Source organism: Hyperolius riggenbachi, chromosome 4 (assembly GCF_040937935.1).
Source record: "Hyperolius riggenbachi isolate aHypRig1 chromosome 4, aHypRig1.pri, whole genome shotgun sequence".
Taxonomy (NCBI): domain Eukaryota; kingdom Metazoa; phylum Chordata; class Amphibia; order Anura; family Hyperoliidae; genus Hyperolius; species Hyperolius riggenbachi.
Window position 1 is genome coordinate 498,137,551 of NC_090649.1, and position 20,339 is coordinate 498,157,889.

The 20,339-nt window shown below is 42.6% G+C and overlaps 1 protein-coding gene across 24 annotated transcripts in view; it reads right to left on the minus strand.

Annotated features, from left to right (window-relative positions):
• The window catches only part of LOC137504538 (neurexin-1), a 2,090,050-nt gene that overhangs the window by 913,818 nt on the left and 1,155,893 nt on the right, over positions 1-20,339 (minus strand). The window lies entirely within an intron of this gene.

Below are 20,339 nucleotides of genomic sequence, written 5' to 3' on the forward strand. Positions count from 1 at the left end.
TGTTATTTAGTATTTATATAGTGCCAACATCTTCTGCAGCACTGTACAGAGTACATAGTCATGTCACTGACTGTCCTCAGAGGAGCTCACAATCTAATCCTACCATAGTCCTATGTCCATGTATGTATCCTGTAGTGTATCATGTATCATAGTCGAGGGCCAATTTAGGGGGAAGCCAATTAACTAATTTGTATGTTTTGGGATGCGGGAGGAAACCAGAGTGCCCGGAGTAAACCCACACAGAAATAGGTAGAACATACAAATTCCGTGCAGATAGAGCCTGGCTGGGATTAGAATTGGAAACCCAGTGTTGCCAAGCGAGAGAGCTAACTGCTATGCCACCGTGCTGTCCTGCCAGATGTGTGACTTACATATTGCAGAATCCAGATAAATATCATTTTTATAGTATAAATATGTTTCAGGGCAGAAACATACCACCATTTGGCCATTTGTACTGTCTAGGGGGCTGTCAGTTGGGAAAATGTTGGAATGTGTGTTTATTTGGCAAATCTTTTTATACCAGTATGCATAGCCTGCACCGGCAGCCAATCACCATACATTGCACCACCTCAGGCCTAGCTAAAATCAGGGTGAATATCCTGTTACTATTGATATAGTGTAATTTAACCACTTCTGTACCAGCAGTCTCTGCCCCCTTAAAGAGAAACTCCGACCAAGAATTGAACTTTATCCCAATCAGCAGCTGATACCCCCTTTTACATGAGAAATCTATTCCTTTTCACAAACAGACCATCAGGGGGCGCTGTATGGCTGATATTGTGGTGAAACCCCTCCCAAAAAGAAATTCTGAGTACGTACTCCTGGTAGTTTCCTGTCTGTGAATCTTGCTGCATTGTGGGAAATAGCTGTTTCCAACTGCCAAAAAAACATGCAGCAGCTACATCACTTGCCAACAGTAAAAATGTCACCATGTAATAAATGTCAGAATGTAAATCAGGGATTTAAAAGAATTTACAATGGGCAAACACTGACTAAATCATTTATACATAATTATTGTAAAAATGAAGCACTTTTTTTATTACAATATTTTCAGTGGAGTTCCTCTTTAAGAACCAGAGACTGCTGGTATAGTAAAATGCTGCTTCCAGAGGAATCGCTGCATATACCCGCTGCTCTTTCCAGTCACGACTCTCACGCAGGCTCCTCTCTCTGCTGTCTCTATAATGACAGAGTGCTGACAACCGGTCAGGAGCCGCTTTTATTGGCTCCTGACACTGTCTATCAATGGGAGCCAATGATCTCCATGATCACGCGGTCAGGAGACAATGAAAGCGGCTCCTGAACCTGCTTACAGAGCTCTGCCACCTTATAGACAGCAGAGCATGCAGATTGCGGCGGATTCAGAGCCGCGAGATTGGCGGTAATGGCGGGGATGTGTCGTTCATCAGGACATTGTATCTACATCCACTCAGAGCGGCACCTGCTGGACGTAGATTCATACTGCGTCAGTCTGGAACCAGTTAAGATTATTTACATTGATTTCACCTTAAGTGGAATACGCCAAAACCGGTAATGACATACGGCACTCGCGAGTAGAGGCCACGCCACCGCTTCTCCTGCAACCCTGTCAGCTTCGGCGAAGGAACCAATACCGCGATCCTAGGTCGCGGCCTGGCTTGATGGAGATGGGAGTTGTGGGCGGCCTGCTACTACTACACACACTTTTAACCTCACTTTTAAGTAAGTGCAATTTATCTTGCAATTAATGATTAGAAAATTTTAATGTACTATTGGAGCGCTCTCTCTCTCTCTCGTCTTCCATTTTTTCTAGGAGGAAGAGAAGACAGAGGCTCGCAGTGCACAAGCAGATTAAAACTAAGCATTTAGTTTAAAGCTACAATTTGGTTAAGTAAACAAATAACCTTAAAATAACTTGGCACAATTCATTAAGCAATGGTTCTCATCTTACTATTTCCATATTTTTTTTCAGATGATCAAAAAGTTACTTTGCAGACAAGGGGCTTGATTCACAAAGCAGTGCTAAGTGTTAGCACGCTTGTGAAAAGCCCTGTATCACGCCTAAAGTTAGTTTAGGCATGATAAAAATCACATCACGCAAAAAGTCCCACGCGCAAAACTTGTCCTGATCACCCCTCCTCAGTTGCTGACCTCTCACCATGCGACGTTAAGGTCACACCCTATGCAACATTATAGGCGCATCGGGTGCACTGTGTGCGTCGCACTACAATGCGACATCGTGCCCGCACCGCGCTGTGTGCTCGCTAAGTTTTGCACATGGGACTTTGCACACAATTTAGAAAACGATGCTAACCTACTTAGCACCCTGGTTAACACGCCCAAAGTCTTTAGGCGTGCTAAGTAGGTTAGCACCGCTTTGTGAATCAAGGCCCAGGTGAAAAAAATGTAAAACTGTCAATGGGCTCGATTTACCAAGCGGTGCAAAGTGTTAGCACCGTGGTGAAAAGGCCCTCTTCACGCCTAAAGTCACTTTAGGCATGATAAGAAGGGCTTCGCGCGAAGTTTCCGCGCGTAAAGTTTTGCGCGCGCTCCCGCGTGCGTGCGCGCGAAGCGCCCCTCACTTCGCGCGATGCGCCCATTAAACCCTATGGGACTTTGCGCGCGCGCCTGTGCGGGTGCGCGCGCAAAACTTTGCGCGCGATAACTTCGCGCGAAGTGCAGCCAAAAACGGTGCTAACTCAGTGGTGAAGAGGTCATCACGCCTAAAGTCCTTTAGGCGTGATAACTGGGTTATCACCGCTTGGTGAATCGAGGCCAATGTATGAAACTTGCTGAGGAAGTACCAAACTTATATTTTCTTATCTTTAGGCCCCATTCACCCGTTGTCATCCGTGTTTCAGCAACGCGTGTAGGAGGCCGACACGCATGACATCAGAAAGTGCGTAGAGTGCACTGTCTGATGTTCACATTCTATGAATTCCGTACCAGTGCGGTTCGCAAACACATGATGCACGCATTTTTTAACAAAACGCGCGGCTGACCCATTCACTTTCAGTCAATGGGATTAGCCACACAACGCATACAAACACAGATGGCGTGCGTTCATAAGCGATGCGTTCAGAACGCATGGCCATCCGCATTTCATGATGTGAACGTGGCCTTATAGCACTCAACAAGCAGGACAGTATTAGGAATAGGGGGAGAAAAGTAACTTTAGTAAATTAGACTTTTCCTTGCTAGCTGCCAAGTTATTATTTCTTTAAAGTGGAACTTCAGCCTAAATAAACATACTGTCATTAAGTTACATTAGTTATGTTAATTAAAATAGATAGGTAATATAATCTCTTACCCACCCTGTTTTAAAAGGAGGTGACAGGGAGCATGAGACACAGTTCCAACTGTCCTGTGTCCTCATCACCCCTCCCCGTTGCTAGGCAACGAGTACAACAACATCAGAAATCCCATCATGCTTTGCACAACATCAGGAAAAAAATGCCCAGGCAGTTTTCTTTGATGGGGCGGAGCTTAGCTTCTAAACAGCTAAAAATGAGGCTTGGATAAGAGAAACAAAGTTCTGATGCTGTGAAACTGTTAAAGAAACACCACGCCTTTTCAGTGCTGCTGAGTAGATTTTTACTCTGCAGGTTCACTTTAAGGTGAAAGCTTGGATAAAGTAGATGAGTCTTGAAAAGTTTCACCCGGCAGGGACGGGGTACTTTATTTCTCAAAGTTCTGCAAAAGGATTGAGCCCTCCAGGAATTGCTTGTCGTTGCCAATATCTGGCGTCCTTATTTACTTTAATAAAAAGCTAATTTCCTGGATGTCATGCTGATCTCCTGGCTTGAGATGTGTTTGACTCACACCTGCAGGAAGCGAGCTGCTAGCGGAGAAAACACCTGATGTCATTTCACGTTCTTAGAAATGGTGTCACACAGAATGTTGCCAACAGAGCGCCAACTCTTGTGTCTATAAAGACCTTCTGTGGGGAAAGAGTAAAATCAACTAAACCATTTACTGCCGTACTTAGTAGAAGATATTATAAAAAGGAAAATAGATACAGCAGGGTACACGTGGGTCACCTCAAAGGGTCACCTCAAAGGATGGCACTCTAGTTGGCCCCAAAACCTTATTTATTACAATAGTCATTTTTTCTTTAAAGCAGGAGGGACAGTCATCCTATCCCAGGAAAAAAACACATATGTAAGTGGATAAATACTTGCTCTACTTACATAATACATGTTATGTACTGCCCATGTTTTGATTTTAGTTAAAGTGAACCTCCGGACTAAAAATCGACCCAGCAGCACTGAAAAGGCCTGGTGTTTATTTAACAGTTGCACAGCATCAGAACTTTGTTTCTCTTATACAAGCCTCATTTTTAGCTGCACAGAAGAAAACTGCCCGGGCATTTTTTCCTGATGCTGTGCAAAGCATGATGGGATTTCTGATGTTGTTGTTCTCGTTCTGCTGTTTTGGTGCAATTTTTTTTCTTTTTACGTTTTGAATTTGACATTTGAAGCCTAGCGTGTGCAGCTGGGAGGGGTAATCAGGACACAGGACAGTTGGAACTGTGTCTCCTGCTCCTTGTCACCTCCTTTCAACCAAAAAGATGACTGCCCCCTTGACAAAGATAGCTGCCCCCATGAATCACAAACATTTGCCTGTTCTTTTAAAACAGGGTGGGTAAGAGATTATATTACCTATCTATTCTAATTAACATAACTAATGTAACTTGATGACAGTATGTTTGTTTAGGCTGAGGTTCCAGATTAATTTTATATAGTAAATAAAGAGAAAACAGTTCCAGGCATTTTCCATCTTTTCTACCTCTGATTGATGCCAATCCTAATGTAATTTCTCTTTTACTCATTTTTTTCCTCATAGAAACTGCACTGTCATATCTAGCTTGCTTTGTCAACACATGTGAGCACAGCATAGCTCGTATTTCAGCATCTCACTTAACTGCCCTCAGGCAATCAGTTAGAAGTAATGTGGGAGGGTCTATACCAAGCTTCCTTCTTGTTGAAAATGTACCAAATAGATAAAGTCTGACTGAGATTTATTACAGCAGAAACATTTCAAATCAGATTGGGGTGCTTGCAATGCAGGGGCAGGGTATAATAAACGCAGAGCAATAGGTAAATGGAATTTGATTTTTTTGGCTGACAAATTTGCTTTAATGTGTAGAGAAACCGAGAGCCCAATACAGTGTAGTATGTTAAGCATAAATGAAGTAAAGGTTATCGTGAGAAAATTATACTCACAAACGTGGGTTACCACAAAGGCAACCACTGTATAGGCAGGTGAGGAGATTAGACCTGTCCTCACTCAGGGATAAGAAGTCGCTCTCTGTAGATGCGAAAGGGGGTAGATCACCCCTCCACCAGGGGTGGACACGGTATAGCAGTAGGAGAACAGAGGCGCCAGCAGGATAAAAGTGGATAAAAACTTTAAAATTTGCTGGGAGGAAGCGGTGGACTTACCTCCATAAAGCAGACACGAAAGACTATCTGAATAGTAGCAATCACATTTATTAACTAGTACCCCAAAACAGTGCAACGCGTTTCGCAGGCCCAGCCCGCTTCATCAGGCAATAAACATGGGGTCAAGACAGAATTTCAGCAATAGCAGGTGTAGCGCCTCAGTACGGCGCTACACCTGCTATTGCTGAAATTCTGTCTTGTCCCCATGTTTATTGCCTGATGAAGCGGGCTGGGCCTGCGAAACGCATTGCACTGTTTTGGGGTACTAGTTAATAAATGTGATTGCTACTATTCAGACAGTCTTTCGTGTCTGCTTTATGGAGGTAAGTCCACCGCTTTCTCCCAGCAAATTTTAAAGTTTTTATCCGCTTTTATCCTGCTGGCGCCTCTGTTCTCCTACTGTTAAATTTGCTTTAATGTGCTTGATAGAATACTACCGTCTTTCCCTGAATATAAAACACTGTCTTATATTCTTTTGGGGAGATAAATATGGGCTTATTTTCAGCGGGGCTTATATATCCCGGAGGGGTGGACACTGTAAGTGTATGGGGGGGTGTTCAGTCTTGCACCTCCCATGTAACATAGCATGTTGGCTTTGTCTCATCTTCGCACAGGAATAAGACCGCGCTGTCCTTTGTCATAATCAATGTGTACACACACGCCGATGCGTCCCCGGCAGAGGAGAGCGCAGTCCTATTCCTGTGCAGAGATGGATCACAGCTAACATCCTATGCTACTGGAGCGATTATACGTGAATGGAGGGGACATAGCCACAAGGGAGATGCGATAAGAGACTGCACACCTCCCCATACACAAAGTGTCCCATTCAACTAGGGCTTATTTTTGGGGGAGGGCTTATATTACAAGCATGCTTAAAGCGGAATATAACCCAGCATTTCATCTTTGCTCTTAAAATTATTTACAGCATGTTATATACAACCAGCATTTTTTTTTTACTAGAACAGCATTCAATTAGTTAAACACAGGGCTTGAAAGTTCAGTGCAGAGAAATCTGGATGCATCTGAAGTGGAGATAATGTTATCTTGTGTTTACATAATTGTATCAAGTGGGGAATGTGACACATTCTCTGACTGTGCAGAAGCTTCTGGACACAGACAGACACGCAAAGTATTTCTGCCTTCAATACATAAGGAATAAAACCAGTTATGAATAAAATGCAAAGGCAGCTCTCAAAGCAAAAAAACATACTTTTGGGAACTTGTCATTTCTAAATGAATAATAATAATACTTATGCACAAATGCAAATATGATAACCGTATGGCATATAAAAAGTAGAGAAATATGTTTTTATTGAATATTATGTCAGGGTTGTATACCGCTTTAAAATATAAGCTAGGGCTTATTTCCGGGGGAGGCCTTATTTTTGTCATCCTTCGAAGTAAGCCAACACTTGCACTTTACTAAGATTTATTTTATTTTTTTACAATGCATTTTTTTTTCTTACAATGCTCTCAGGGCTCCCCTTTTTACCATTGTATTGCTACAACGACAGAGGGCCAGCCAAGATTTTTTTTTTCCCAAAAATAAATTACAGTACTATTATGTTTTATTTGTAAATAACCAACACATTGCACAGCAGGTTATTATGGCAGCCTCCATCTCCCTCATACTGTTCTGCAATGGCAGCCCCCTGTGTTCTCTAAGTACAGGCTGCCCTTAAATTGGATAATATTTTTCCATCTCAGAGTAATATTGGATTAAGAGAAATAATACACCAATGAATGAAGCAATGAGTATATCGGCAATAGGAAATAGCATATGCTCTGCTTGCAAATTGCCTACAGTATCCAGATGAACAGCAGCTCTCTTGTACTTATCAGTCAGAGGAACGGGTCCATTCAGATGCTGGGGATGGGTTTACCATCTCAGGAAGAGTTGGCATCCACACTATGACATCTGTAGGACAAGGTGACCCGGCAAAGCTGCCAGCTCAAACCATTTTAGAAGGGTATTCAATCTTCTGATGACTTTAATGTATTGGCTTGCGCAAGGTCTCCTGCAGCCTGTGCTATGCTCACTGCTTTAATTTCTGCCTTCCTCCTGTGTTTTTTTCCTTCTATATTTACTTTTCAAGCTTTAGTCCATTGATGGACATAAAGCAAAATGCTATAAAAGTGACTGCCTGAGCATAAATTTACATAAGCAAGTAAAAAAACAACTACACTGGGAACCAGTAACAAATATTCCCCTTCACTGATGATTAACCAGAAGAGAAGGATCAAATATGCAAAAATAAATGCAAATACTAGCAAGTTTTTACACTGCTTCTAAATCTGATAAATACACTTCGGATACTCAGGGGAACACGGTTTATAAAGATTGCAGATTGACAGGAAAGTGTTATTCTTTTATTATTTCTGCAGAAATAGATAAATTCAGATTGACATATAAAAAAAAAAATCATCTTAAATTAGGACTTTTTCTTATTAAGAATTTTCAGTTTTCTGTGGCTGTCACTTTATAATTATTTAAAGCGGAATATAACCCTGCATTTCAACTTTGCTCTAAAACATTATTTACAGTATATTATATGCAACCAGCATTTTTTTTTTTACTAGACCAGCATTGGAAGGGTTACACAGGGCTTTAAAGCTCCTTTAGATTTCTGCAGACGCATCCGAAGCTGAAATAGATACATTTTGTTTACATAATGTATCTAAGTGTTGAATGTGACTCATCTCTCTGACTGAGAAGGAGCTTGGACGACAGCCAAAGAGTGTGAAACTGTTTATCAATAGATACATGTAACTAAATAGAATGTATCTATCTGAACTTCTGCATATCTCTCCAGGACCTTTAAACCTCTGTGTTTAACCCTTCCAATGCTGGTCTAGTAAAAAAAAATGCTTTTTGCATATAATATGCTGTAAATAATATTTTAGAGCAAAGTTGAAATGCAGGGTTATATTCCGCTTTAACAACCTTTTAGTGATGACTGCCCCATTAAATCAGCAGGGTCAGCCATACTATGCCAGGGGAAAAAAAATAAACAATTATAAGACAATAACTACTTGCTACACTTACATAACAGATGTATTGTACTGTCCACATTTTTATTTCAGTGAATTCTGTATAGTAAATAAAGATAATTCTGTTCTTGGCATTTGCCATCTAGGTTCCTTCTGACTGAAGCCAATCCTGATGTCATTTTCTCTCTTTGTCATTTCCTTCACTTTTCCCCCTGTAATCTGCACTGTCATAGCTAGCTCGCTTTGTAAACACATGAGAGCACAGGCATATATTGTATTTCAGCTTCACACTGAACTACCCTCAACCAATCAGTGAGGAGCAGGGATGTGGGCGGGGTCATGACAAGTTTCCCTCTCATCCTCCCATCAGCGATGGCAAAGATAGAACCAGTCTGACTGAGATAAGATTTATTACAGCAAAAATATTTCTGAATAGATTAGAGTGCTTGTAATGCAAGGTGAGGTTCCTGCATATTAAACACAGAGCAATTGGTAAACAGAATTTGATTTTGTGGCAGACAATGCCTCTTTAACCACTTCCCGACCGCCGTATGTACAATTGGCGGCCGGGAAGTGCACCCCGCAAGGACCGCCGTATTGACAAATGGCGGCGGTCCTTGTAGGGGCATGGGCGGAGTGAAAGCGTCATCCGTGACGCGATCCTCCGCCTCCGCCTGGCGCCGCTCACCCGCCGCAACATCCCACCGGCCATACGGAAGCGCCGGCGGGATGTTAACCCGACGATCGCCGCATACAAAGTGTATAATACACTTTGTAATGTTTACAAAGTGTATTATACAGGCTGCCTCCTGCCCTGGTGGTCCCAGTGTCCGAGGGACCACCAGGGCAGGCTGCAGCCACCCTAGTCTGCACCAAGCACACTGATTTTTTACCCCCCCTGCCCCAGATCGCCCACAGCACCCATCAGACCCCCCCCCTGCCCACCCCCCAGACCCCTGTTTGCACCCAATCACCCCCCTAATCACCCATCAATCACTCCCTGTCACTATCTGTCAACGCTATTTTTTTACCCCCCCCCTGCCCACTGCTCCCTCCTGATCACCCCCCCACCCCTCAGATTCTCCCCAGACCCCCCCCCCAGACCCCCCCCCCCATGTACTGTATGCATCTATCCCCCCTGATCACCTGTCAATCACCTGTCAATCACCTGTCAATCGCCTGTCAATCACCCATCAATCACCCCCTGTCACTGCCACCCATCAATCAGCCCCTAACCTGCCCCTTGCGGGCAATCTGATCACCCCCCCCACACCAATAGATCGCCCGCAGATCCGACATCAGATCACCTCCCAAATCCATTGTTTACATCTATTCTCTCCTCTAAACACCCACTAATTACCCATCAATCACCCATCAATCACCCCCTATCACCACCTGTCACTTTTACCTATCAGATCAGACCCTAATCTGCCCCTTGCGGGCACCCAATCACCCGCCCACACGCTCAGATTGCCCTCTGACCCCCCCTTATCAATTCACCAGTGCATTAATTACATCTGTTCTTCCCTGTAATAACCCACTGATCACCTGTCAATCACCTGCCAATCACCTATCACCCATCAATCACCCCCTGTCACTGCCACCCATCAATCACCCCCTGTCACTGCCACCCATCAATCACCCGCTGTCACTGCCACCCATCAATCAGCCCCTAACCTGCCCCTTGCGGGCAAACTGATCACCCACCCACACCAATAGATCGCCCGCAGATCCGACATCAGATCACCACCCAAGCGCAGTGTTTCCATCTATTCTCTACCCTAAACACCCACTAATTACCCATCAATCACCCCCTGTCACTGCTACCTATCAGATTAGACCCCTATCTGCCCCTAGGGCACTCAATCACCCGCCCACACCCTCAGAATGCCCTCAGACCCCAGCCCTGATCACCTTGCCAGTGCATTGCTTGCATCTATTCCCCCCTCTAATCACACCTTGAGACACCCATCAATCACCTCCTGTCACCCCCTAGCACACCTACCCATCAGATCAGGCCCCAATTTGCCCCGTGTGGGCTCCTGATCACTCGGCCAAACCCTCAGATCCCCCTCAGACCCCCTTCCGATCACCTCCCCAGTGCATTGATTGCATCTATTTTCCCCTCTAACCACCCCCTGAGACACCCATCAATCACCTCCTGTCACCCCCCTAGCACTCCTATCCATCAGATCAGGCCCAATACAACCTGTCATCTAAAAGGCCACCCTGCTTATGACCGGTTCCACAAAATTCGCCCCCTCATAGACCACCTGTCATCAAAATTTGCAGATGCTTATACCCCTGAACAGTCATTTTGAGACATTTGGTTTCCAGACTACTCACGGTTTTGGGCCTGTAAAATGCCAGGGCGGTATAGGAACCCCACAAGTGACCCCATTTTAGAAAAAAAGACACCCCAAGGTATTTTGTTAGGTGTATGACGAGTTCATAGAAGATTTTATTTTTTGTCAAAAGTTAGCGGAAATTAATTTTTATTGTTTTTTTTTCACAAAGTGTCATTTTTCACTAACTTGTGACAAAAAATAAAATCTTCTATGAACTCGCCATACACCTAACAGAATACCTTGGGGTGTCTTCTTTCTAAAATGGGGTCACTTGTGGGGTTCCTATACTGCCCTGGCATTTTAGGGCCCCTAAACCGCGAGGAGTAGTCTAGAAAACAAATGCTTCAAAATGATCTGTGAATAGGACGTTGGGCCCCTTAGCGCACCTAGGCTGCAAAAAAAGTGTCACACATGTGGTACCGCCGTACTCAGGAAAAGTAGTATAATGTGTTTTGGGGTGTATTTTTACACATACCCATGCTGGGTGGGAGAAATTTCTATGTAAATGGACAATTGTGTGTAAAAAAATCAAACAATTGTCATTTACAGAGATATTTCTCCCACTTAGCATGGGTATGTGTAAAAATACACCCCAAAACGCATTATACTACTTCTCCTGAGTACGGCGGTACCACATGTGTGGCACTTTTTTACACCATAAGTACACTAAGGGGCCCAAAGTCCAATGAGTACCTTTAGGATTTCACAGGTCATTTTGCGACATTTGGTTTCAAGACTACTCCTCACGGTTTAGGGCCCCTAAAATGCCAGGGCAGTATAGGAACCCCACAAATGACCCCATTCTAGAAAGAAGACACCCAAAGGTATTCCGTACGGAGTATGGTGAGTTCATAGAAGATTTTATTTTTGTCATAAGTTAGCGGAAAATGACACTTTGTGAAAAAAAACTATTTAAATCGATGTCCGCTAACTTGTGACAAAAAAATAAAAACTTCTATGAACTCACCATACTCCTAACGGAATACCTTGGGGTGTCTTCTTTCTAAAATGGGGTCATTAGTGGGGTTCCTATACTGCCCTGGCATTTTAGGGGCCCTAAACCGCGAGGAGTAGTCTTGAAACAAAAATGACCTGTGAAATCCTAAAGTTACTCATTGGACTTTGGGCCCCTTAGTGCAGTTAGGGTGCAAAAAAGTGCCACACATGTGGTATCGCCGTACTCGGGAGAAGTAGTATAATGTGTTTTGGGGTGTATTTTTACACATACCCATGCTGGGTGGGAGAAATACCTCTGTAAATGACAATCTTTTGATTTTTTTACACACAATTGTCCATTTACAGAAGTATTTCTCCCACCCAGCATGGGTATGTGTAAAAATACACCCCAAAACACATTGTACTACTTCTCCCGAGTATGGCGATACCACATGTGTGGCACTTTTTTGCACCCTAACTGCGCTAAAGGGCCCAAAGTCCAATGAGTACCTCTAGGATTTCACAGGTCATTTTGAGAAATTTCATTTCAAGACTACTCCTCACGGTTTAGGGCCCCTAAAATGCCAGGGCAGTATAGGAACCCCACAAATGACCCCATTTTAGAAAGAAGACACCCCAAGGTATTCTGTTAGTAGTATGGCGAGTTCATAGAAGATTTTATTTTTTGTCACAAGTTAGCGGAAATTGATTTTAATTGTGTTTTTTCACAAAGTGTCATTTTCCGCTAACTTTTGACAAAAAATAAAATCTTCTATGAACTCACCATACTCCTAACAGAATACCTTGGGGTGTCTTCTTTCTAAAATGGGGTCATTTGTGGGGTTCCTATACTGCCCTGGCATTTTAGGGGCCCTAAACCGTGAGGAGTAGTCTTGAAACGAAATTTCTCAAAATGACCTGTGAAATCCTAAAGGTACTCATTGGACTTTGGGCCCTTTAGCGCAGTTAGGGTGCAAAAAAGTGCCACACATGTGGTATCGCCGTACTCAGGAGAAGTAGTATAATGTGTTTTGTGGTGTATTTTTACACATACCCATGCTGAGTGGGAGAAAGATCTCTGTAAATGGACAATTGTGTGTTATAAAAATTAACAAATTGTCATTTACAGAGATATTTCTCCCACCCAGCATGGGTATGTGTAAAAATACACCCCAAAACACATTATACTACTTCTCCTGAGTACGGCAATACCACATGTGTGGCACTTTTTTGCAGCCTAACTGCGCTAAGGGGTCCAAAGTCCAATGAGCACCTTTAGGCTTTACAGGGGTGCTTACAATTTAGCACCCACCAAAATGTCAGGACAGTAAACACACCCCACAAATGACCCCATTTTGGAAAGTAGACCCTTCAAGGTATTCAGAGAGGGGCATGGTGAGTCCGTGGCAGATTTCATTTTTTTTTGTCGCAAGTTAGAAGAAATGGAAACTTTTTTTTTTTCTCACAAAGTGTCATTTTCCGCTTACTTGTGACAAAAAATAATATCTTCTATGAACTCACTATGCCTCTCAGTGAATACTTTGGGATGTCTTCTTTCCAAAATGGGGTCATTTGGGGGGTATTTATACTATCCTGGAATTCTAGCCCCTCATGAAACATGACAGGGGGTCAGAAAAGTCAGAGATGCTTGAAAATGGGAAAATTCACTTTTTGCACCATAGTTTGTAAACGCTATAACTTTTACCCAAACCAATAAATATACACTGAATGGGGTTTTTTTTAATCAAAAACATGTTTGTCCACATTTTTCGCGCTGCATGTATACAGAAATTTTACTTTATTTGAAAAATGTCAGCACAGAAAGTTAAATAAATCATTTTTTTGCCAAAATTCATGTCTTTTTTGATGAATATAATAAAAAGTAAAAATCGCAGGAGCAATCAAATAGCACCAAAAGAAAGCTTTATTAGTGACAAGAAAAGGAGCCAAAATTCATTTAGGTGGTAGGTTGTATGAGCGAGCAATAAACCGTGAAAGCTGCAGTGGTCTGAATGGAAAAAAAGTGGCCGGTCCTTAAGGGGTATAAAGCCCTAGGTCCTCAAGTGGTTAAGAGGTGATCAGCAGTCATATGCAGATATAATGAATGTCTATAGGTCACACAAAGCTCAGTTCCTTTATCAAGAAGTCAACTTTTCCAAGTCAAGTGACTGGAGTAAGTGATTCTCAATTTAGGTTAATTATGGTAGCAGTGATCAAGTACTGATTGCTGGCACCTAAAGTCTGATCATCCGATTATAAACATGACATCATAAAAGTGCAATCACAGTTTAAAAAATGGAGAACAAAGAAATGATCTTTTCTTTCTTCACTTTTTTCTACCTGGGAAGGGGGGCGGGGGAGATGGAAGGACTATGGGGCATAGTCATGAAAGTCCATTAAAATTAGTGTCTCTACATAATGAACAGCAATTGTACCAGTATTCATGCCATTGGCGCAGTGCAAGTGAGACTATTGCAACACACGTTATACAAGCGTATCCACATTATACTAGCAATGTGTAGCAATGTATAGCGATTTGAGATACTCACTTACATCAGCTGTGTGCGCACAAAAATTTTACAATACAATACTATACATTCTTGTCCTCATATATCCAGGGATGGCACTACAATTCAGGCAAGGGGGGCAATTGCCCCCAGGCCTCAGAGTCCATAGGGGACCCCAAGGCAAGTTAATTAGGTCAGCCGTAGGTATGCGGCATGTGTTGTGCAGGTGAAGGAGGTTAGGCAGCGGCAGGCAGGGAAAGGAGGCAGGAGCTCCCTGAGCGCTCTTTCCCCAATATGTTGTGCAGTGGGCAGTGCAACAGAAGGGCCCCAAGGATACTACTCACCTGTCAGCGTTGTCGGGAAGTCAAGAAAGTCTTCTCCATTTCATGCAGTCACAGCGTCTCCTCTCTGCTGCCCTCTAGTGGCGCCTCTCAGCACTGCACCACTGGAGGAGTCAGAGAAGAGACGCTGTGACTGTCTGAAGTTTAGAAGACTTTCTGGACTTCACGACGATGTTGACAGGTGAGTAGTACCCTTGGTCCTTCTGCTGCGCTGCCCACCGTACTGCACAGGGGGGGCATTTATTCATGGGGGACACATCTAGCGATCTATATTGGGGAAGGGGCTACACTACCTAATCATGTTGGGGGGGGCATCTCTGTCTATCTCTACTGGAGTGGCTACCTATTTATGGGGGGCACATCTAGCTATCTATACTGGGGGGCTACCTAATCATGGGGGCACATCTAGCTATCTATTCTGGGAGGGGGCTGCCTATTCCTGGGAGACACTTCTGGCCATCTATACTAGAGTGGAGAGAGACTTCCTAAGACTGAGGAGAACAGCTGGCCATTCAGACTGATGGAGACGGGGCGGGGGTGTCCATCAATGGTTAGGGAATGGGGGGTCACGTGACCCCTCAAGTTACTTTTTCCCTGGGGCCCCATTGGAGCTAGAACCGGCCCTGCATGTATCCCTCTAAATCCAAGGATGTCAAACTCCGGTCCCCAAGGGCTGAGGACTTCATACATTTTTGGCGCAGCTCAAATTAATTGATGGGACTGAATTAGGAAAGGTATAGTTCATTAAGTAGAAAGCATTTCACAGTCCGTCCCAAACACTGGCATGGATATGGCCCTCGAAGACTGGAGTTCAACACCTGTGCTCTACAGCAATTGCCTAAAAATCTGAAGTTAAAAAAAAAAAACTGATAAAAGTAACATTTATATCTAGCATTATAATAATAATAATAAGACTTCCCTAGAATCCCATAATCATTTTACAAAGATAAAAATCAATCTTCAAAATTTTGATATATTCAGGAACAGTAAGTTTTTTTTGTTTTTGTTTTTTTTTACGTAATTCATCTGACACATGGGCAAACCCTGAACCACTGCATTTTTTTTTCTTCCTTTTGCTCAGACATGATGTTCTCAGCCACAGAGTGTTTATGACCTCTGATTAGTTATTGGTGAGAGTTACACTACAGTTTGACTGCAGAGAAGAAAGAGGAACACAACCTAGTTCTTACTAGGATTGGCACTGTTCACTCACATGTATCTCATTAAGGGCCATATTCACTCAATATTATATACTTAATACTTATGTTACTTGCATATAGGACGTTCTGCAATTTGTGGAATTCACTATGTAAATTGCATATCTGCCATGTTAAGATTAATGTTCTTTATTGAATTAAGCCCACTGTAAATTGTCACTTCAGCTACCCTTTAAATATTCTATGTGCCCATGACAATCAGCTGTTCCAATTACCCCCCCCCCCCCATGATTTGTTGCCAAGCTTTGCATAGATATAAATATAGGGATAAGTTAGGGTTAGTTGTACTTCAGATGGCGACCTAATATTTTGAATAGTTTAATATCAGGAGCATGGTTGTTCTTTGTAATTGGCCCCGGCAGCAACCCCATGTCTCTATGTAACTTTGTCTTCTTCATGGACCTACAAAGCTCAGCAGACAAGCAGCAGGCAGGTTTGGAAGCACATCGTTGTTTCCCTTGCATACTTGTCCCCAGGTTGTTTTCCACCTTCTGAGTACAGATGGAGCTACACCTCTCACTCCTAGTGATGAGCAGAAATGATGCCTATGTGTAATCACACATCCTAATTTGCATTTACGCATCCTAATCATAATGTAAAATTTCGGGAAAAACGTAATTAATTTTGTATGTAAATGTAACTACGCAAAATTTACACATCATTTTGTGCCGACTTTGGCGGTGAATCAGTTTTCTCAAAAACGACAAGGTTTTTCTGATTTTTTTTTGATGTGTACACACTATTCTCCTTAAAGGGAACCTAAACTGAGAGTGATATGGATGTTTACTTTTAAACAATACCAGTTGCCTGGCAGTCCTGCTGATCTCTTTGACTGTAGTAGTGGCGGAATCACACACCCGAAACAAACATGCAACTAATCCAGTCTGACTTCAGTCAGAGCACCTGATCGTCATGCTTGTTCAGGGGCTGTGGCTGATAGCATTAGAGACACAGGATCAGCAGGAGAGTCAGGCAACTGGTATTATTTTAAAAGGAAAAATACATATTCTTCTCAGTTTAGGTTTCCTTTAACATACGTAGCAATTTTGGTAACAATAGCATGTAGGGTGGCTTTGCTAATCACCTGCACTGCCAAAGTTGGCACAAAATTACGTGGAAATTATACGTAAATTCATGTATAATCACGAATGGTTATACAAAATCAGTTGAATTAACAATTGTAATTACGTATAGGCATACTTGTGAAAATTAGGTGAAATTTAGCGTAATCGTATTTAGCTGATTACATCATCACTGGTCACTCAAGCCCCCACATCTATCCATTTGCTGCCCGGCCTAAATCCCTAGAACGCTGCACACTCTATCAGGAAGACAAAATCATAGTCAAAGATCAGTAATTCGTAGTAACAAACTCTGATCGTCATACTGCACTAAACTTAGAAATAAACTTGTAAAATATCATTTGTTGTGGTGGGATACTACCTACTCTTCTTACAGCCCAGTTGCTCCTGGCAGTGACTTCTTCTGAAATCTCCTCACTAGCGAGTCACACAAACTGTTACATTTCTTCTCCTACAAAGTCACTCCAAACCACCAAACAGCACACAGCCTCAAGAAGAATGCCCTAATTAGCACGGATAGCGAAATGAAGTATGTTATTTTAAAATAAATGATTTCTCAGTATAATGTCTAGAGGCTCAAAGTAGAGCCATGATTAGCATCCTAATTACCTGTCTTGTCGCAGCCTCTCCCGGGGCAGCATTTTCTTCCCTTAGGCTTTTTTTTCAGGCTTTATTTAACAAAAGAGAACCTGTCTAATGACCATAATGGCTTTGCACAAGCAGGCACTGATTGCACGTTGGGTAGATCCAGCTCCTGTACATATTATGCTAAAGGTTGAGTTGATGTCTTTTGACTTGACTGTCTGTTTGTTGGTGAAACGAGGACATCTGCTGGTATAATAAGATTTGTCAGCATGTCAGTTGTTTGGTTAGAACCAGTGCTGCTCAGATACCACTTTTCACTATCTGGATCTAATTCGGATCCGGATACCCAGATATCTGATCCGGGTTGGATATCCGAGTTTTACATTTTCCAATCCGGATCCAAGTCGGATATCCGACCTCATTATCCGGCCGGATTCGGATATCTGGATTGAAAACGGGAAGTGACCTGAAAATGGCTTAAAATGCTTCCAAAAGTCTCCTCAAATGGCAAAAATCCCCTTCGGAGGGGTCTCTCTCTCTCTTTCTCTCTCTCTCTAGGCCTGGATGCCTTCGAAGGGGATTTTTGCCATTGAAGGTGATTTTGCCTTTTGCTCGGATATCTGAACTAACTATCCGCCCAGATTTCAGATTTCAGATGGGAAATCTATCTGAATTGCTATTCAAAGTTTGGATAGTGGAAAAAAGTTTGGATTATCTGGGTAGTTCTGATATCCAAAATCTTGCTGAGCACCACTGGTTAGAACTCTTGCCTTTTCAGCCCTGGAGTCCCATGTTTGAATTTGGACCAGCATATTATCTGTATCTCTCTTCCCTCATATTTACAGGGGAAATCAGTTGTCTCAATTTTCCCCACCAGCTGCTAGGTCACATGGCTTCCCTACTAAACTGCTCCCAGACTCTAAGGACATTAGATTGAGAGTTCCTCTAAGGCAGTGTTCCCAAACCCTGTCCTGACTCCTCAAGCAAAGCAGAACAAATAGGCGCCAGGAAATTTGGGTGCACAATGCACTACCATGTAAATTACGGCTATAGCGGGGCTCAGAAGGTAATTTGGGTGCCGTTGAAAAACCAAGCCCAAATTACATTAACAACAGTGTAATTTGTCCACCAGCAATAGCTGACAGCCAAATTACGTATTTCACCCACTATCCATGACAGCCTGGAGGGGAATAGTAATTAACGCTGCCAGCTTTACCCTGCACCCAAATTTAAAGGCCCAACCACAGTGAATGTTTTGAGTAAATCCACAGAGGTAATCAGTTATGCTAATATCCCCACCTGTGAATGTTTGTGGTTTGATGAAAAACATACGTTGCTGATGGGCCTTGGGTACAAGATTGAGGAACTATTCTCTAAGGGACAGTGAACAATCTGACCGATTTGACAATACCAATATTGCATTACAGAACAGCTACCGGGTGTTAGAGGATGATTCCAAGCAACAAAGAGAAAGGAGGACGGAGCAACGAAAAGCCTGGCCAATAATATAGATTCTATACGGCACAGACTGATTTTGTTAAACTCCTCAGTACTGGTAAAGTTCCCAACTGTCACTTTTTTAACGCAATTCCCAACTGTGCCCACACTATTGGAACAATATGAAGCATAAAGATGTATTACCTAACATTATTATTATATTAAATGGATGTGGGCATCAGAGGAGGAGGTTTACAATAATTGCTTCATGTATTATTCAGATTTATTTTTTCCCCAAAAAAATGTTGAGTCCCGACTGGTAGGAACCGAGGTGAGCTTTCTCCGGCTCATAACTCTTTTGGAAATGTCAGTGACGGGCAGAATGGTGGGAGGATACAAGTAACACACCTAATGATGGTGTAACTGACAACTGGCAATGGTATACTCACAACTTTCATTCTGATTTCCTGCTTTATGCATTCCGGAATTGTATTTGCTTTAGATGCTGCTAAGTCTTGGCCTTGAATATGGTTGTTTAACTCCTTATTAAAGTGGACCCAAATTAAAAATACAAGATTTCAGAAATAAAATCTATTTTCTAACTTATAACAATAAATAGCAGCCTTTTTTCAGCTGTATGATGACACATATAAAATATTTTACATTTATTGGAGAAACCCCTCCCTTCCTTTCATATTGCCGGGACAGAATCTGGCAGACTGGTGGAGGAGATAAAAAACAAAAACAAAACACAGGCTGCTACTGATGATGTCACAGGGGAGGGGATCTCAGCTTGCGCGATATTTTACATAGACAACGCCCCTGTGAGGGAGGGTAGCTGATGACAAACACACCCATGATCTAAAACCTCCTACTAAGCTCAGAAGTAATGGCTGCTACCTGTATAACCCTAGTTATGGAAAGAGAAGGGTGAGAAGCATGCACTGAAATGCTCATAGGCTTGTAGGAGTGTTTATTTATCTTTGTATGTGTCAGAGTGGTGCAACTAAATATTTTGAATTAAAAAATGTTTGGTTTGGGTCCGCTTTAAGCTGTATTCCTAAATCATTCACCAAATCTGATGTTCCTAGCTGTATGCCATTTAGTTTGTATAGTGCAATGCCAATGGCATATCCAATACAAGATGCATGACCTTGCATTCAACAACAATGAAGGATAACTAACCTGAAATGGATATGGAGGTCACCACATCTATTTCCTTTTATATAAAGCACATTGCCTGGCTGTCCTGCTGGTTCTCAAATACTTTTAGACATAGATGCTGAACAAGCATGAAGCTCAGATGTTTCACTGAAGTCTGAGTGCATTTGTTGCATGCTTGTTTCAGGTGTGTGATTCAGACTGTAATAATGCATGAAAGATCAGCAGGACAGCCAGGCAACTGGTATTTTTTAAAAAGAAAATAAATATATCCTTGTCAGGTCAGTTGTCCTTTACATTTCATCTGAGTT